This window comes from Meriones unguiculatus, chromosome 21 (genome assembly GCF_030254825.1).
Source record: "Meriones unguiculatus strain TT.TT164.6M chromosome 21, Bangor_MerUng_6.1, whole genome shotgun sequence".
NCBI lineage: Eukaryota > Metazoa > Chordata > Mammalia > Rodentia > Muridae > Meriones > Meriones unguiculatus.
In genome coordinates this window covers 35,987,591-35,991,511 of record NC_083368.1, presented here as the reverse complement: position 1 = coordinate 35,991,511, position 3,921 = coordinate 35,987,591, and positions in this window count along the sequence as shown.

The window sequence follows — 3,921 nt, the reverse complement described above, 5'->3', positions numbered from 1 at the left end:
TTAAAAACATCACAGTAGTTGTTTTCCCCACCCATATAGTTTTCTTCACCCATACTTGTGCTGTAATGCTGCTATTCTTAAATTCTGCCACCAAGAAACAGGAAGCGCTTTTTTACTGTTGGGTCTTACCTGTTAACAGCCAGTGGTACATTTCTGGTGCCAGTCTGGAACCTATTAGCTAATGTTTACATATCTTCAACATGTCATCAAGACAAGAATATTAGAGCCTTGACTCTTAAAGATCCTGTAGCACTGTTCCTTAGCAGAGAAGCCTACATTTTATCTGAAAGCTGTGTAGTCTGATGACATAAGGGGATTCCAGAGGCTATTGCAAAAAGTCTGCCTTCATTTATGTTGGTGAAAAGCAACGATTTGTGCTTCCTGCCTTTTATCTCCTAACTAGAAGTCTCTTCATTTTTGATCTCCATCTCAGGGTTCAGAGAGATAAGCGTACATGACTGGCTCATAACAGGAGTTGACCACATGAGTTATGGCCATTGAAAACCCTTCTTATGCCTCTTTTTAATGAGCCACTTTGGCTAGGTCTTCTGTGATTCTTCTCTTGTCTGTAAAATGAAAAAAATAGGCTCTAGCAGACGGTCTATGAAATCTCTTCCTCTTATTTTTGCTCACTTATATTTTTACCATTTGAATTGGGTTGAAGCCTCATCCCTAGTTCTAGTCACTGGAAATGTAACTACAAGTTGTTTTTAAAAAGTATACATTCATATCCCTTCCCAACTCCCTTCCTCTCCTGGGTGCATGAGAACCCAAGATTGTTGTAATACAGAAGCAGCCTGAATCTTGGAGATGCTGCTGAAAAAAAAAAAAAAAAAAAGAAGAAGAAGAAGTCTGTCTGATCTGGTTTCACTGTGGCAAGAACGAAGAAAGAATTCTTTCTCCTGTTAGGCAAAGATTTTTCCCATAGTAACTCTCAAAACAGTAATTACTAACAGGGTATAATGTAAAACTCAAGTTTCTTCAAAACCTGTATCTTAATTTTTTTTTGGTCTATTTTTTTAAATAAAAAATAAAGAACACTCTTGCAGACAGAAGCAGAAAGAAAAGAGAGTTAATTTAAATATCAGTGTACAGCCTGAAGAGCATGCATGACATGCATAGAAGAGACCAGGAAGCCACATGTGGCAACATGATTTGGTTTGGAGATTTTGGTGGTGATGGCAGTAGTGGTGGTAAGGAGTGTGTGCATGTGTGTTCATGTGTGTTCAGGGACACGTGGCGGCCAGAGATGAACTTTGGATGCCATTCCTTGCATACCATGCATCTTATTTTTTGAGGCCTGACCTCTGGTTGGGCTGGGACTCACTCATTAGGCTAACCAGGCTGGTCACTGAACTGGGGAACATCTCTTCCTCTCCAGTGCTAAGCTTCCAAGCACACATCATCACACTCAACATAGGTTGCCATATATATATATATATATATATATATATATATATATATATATATGAATAATCACTTTCAAAATACGAAGTATAGTTAAAATTTTACACAGGAACTTCCAAAGAGCATTCCACTTCCTTAATTATTGTTCTTTTAAAAATTTTTACTAAATTTAATATATCACAAAAATAAAAAAAATATTCAAAACCATTAAACCACTATGAGATTTTCTTCTAAGCAGCTACGTAGTTTTACATTTTTGGAAAGCTTATGGAAATTGGAATTCATCGTGACTAGGTAGACTGTCAATAACACTATATTGATACAGATTGATTTAAATGTGAATTTTAAAAAATAAAGCATTCCCTGCATCACTTATGAGACAGATTTTTTTTTTTCAAATCACTTATGGGTCCAGTGACACATTGGGATGGAGACCACTGCCACACAACGGATGACGGTTAAATCTCCAGGGGTGATATCGGTCTAATCCAAACACATTGCCTCCGGCTTCCACCGGCTGTTGCCAAGTCTCCCCTAAGTGCTAAGGGCAAATAATGCTCAGAGTGGCTTTCCGTTTGGGCTGTTTAAGCAAATGATGGCAGAGCCGTGAGCTGATCTCGCCAACTGCACAGAAGCCAACAGATTGCTGATGTCAGTGTTACCTGTCCTGTCTCTAGATAAGCAGGGAAAGTACACTGTGTAATTTAGCGTGAGGTTCGAAGGAATGAATCCAGCCGTCATGGATGGAAAGAGTCTTCAGCATGCAGAAGTCACCGTCCAGCGGTGCCTTTTCTGGTCCACAGGAAGGTAGTGGATGGTTTGAAGAGGCACTTAGCACAGGACCACAGATGCAATGGCACACCTGTCCTCTGAGGGTATGAGTTAGGGCATTACATAACTTACAGAAGGCTGGCCTCTCCAAAGTCTACCCAGCAGTTGGCCATTTTATCTCACAGTCGACATGTGAGGGTGATAGGCAGAAAAAAAGAAAAGAGCCCCATTGTGGATGTAAACATATTTTTGTTTTGATCTCAGGTGTACGGTGTGGGACTAATTCAGATTGTCCACAGCAGCAAACTGCCTCATGCAGACTTTGAGAGGGGCTCTTTGCCAGCTGCAGATAGTTTAAAATCAGAGGAATCTGGAGAGGGAATAAATGCCAGGGCCCAGAAAGAGAAGGGAGCTCTGAGGAAGAAGGCTGCTGCGTTTTCCCATGCTGCTCCTGATTGCTGTTGATGCAGTTGGATGAGAAGTTGGAATATCCTGAAACGAAGATTGGACTTGCCAAAAGGAACTTAACGACCCTAACCAGCAGGAAGTAGCCAAAGAGAACTATGATCCCTCCCCCCACTAACATTCCTTCTCTTCCTCCTATCTGGTGTTGGGGTGTTGGAAAGGATTGGTGTGGAGGAGGGAAGAAGAGGAATAAGAAACGAAAATAAAATACTATAAAAAGTAAAACTTACCGAGCCCGAGTCCTTAATATTTTCCATGACAACAAATTAACTCCATCCACTGCTGATGTGATTGCAAACTAGTCCAGCTACTCCAGAAATCAGTGCACTTTCAAAAATAAAGCTAAATATGAATTTTCGATATGAGCCCACCCTATCTCTGTACTGGCTGATGCTGTACATCAACTTGACACAAGCTAGGGTCATCAGAGAGAAAGAATCCTCAGTTGAGAAAATGCCTGCCTGAGATCCAGCTGTAAGGCATTTTCTCAATTAGTGATCAACGAGGGAGGGCCCAGACATTGTGGGTGGGGCCATTCCTGGGCTGGTGGTCCTGGGTTCTATGAGAAAGCAGGCTAAGCAAACCATGTGAAGCAAGCCAGTAAGCAACACCCCTCCATGGTTTTTGCATCAGCTCCTGCCTCCAGGTTTCAGCCCTGCTTGAGCTCCCGCCCTGACTTTCTCCAAAGATGGATTATGATTTGGAAGTGTAAGCCCAGTGAACCTCGCCTCCCCAATTTGCTTTTTGATCATGGTGTTTTGTCACAGTAATAAAACCCTGACTAAGGCAACCATTTCTCCACATAAACCCAAAGGACTCATGACTCAATATTTCACTTCACAAATGTTATTCAGCTATGCTCATTATAGCTCTGTTCACATTAGCTATGGAAAATTTTCACCATGTAAATGTCCTTCAGCTGAGAAATTGATAATAAAAGTGTGGCACCTCTACACCACAGAATACTATTCAGCTGTAAAGAAAAAAAAATGAAACCCTAAAACTTGCAGGTAAATAGATGGAACTAGAAAGTCTCATATTGATTAAAGTAACCTAGAACTGGAAAGACAAATGTTACATTTTCTCTTAATCTGAGTTCAGCCATCTTCAAGAAACTCCAAGAGACTCCCCAAATGTAGGCCATTGCTGCTGTTCTTGGTTGCCTCCCTGAATGGAAGGTAAGGCCCTACCACTGAAGGCACTATGTACTTCAGACACGGGATCCAGAAGATCTAAGCTGGTTCTGACCTGAAAGCCACTTCCTGAAGGAAGAGCTGT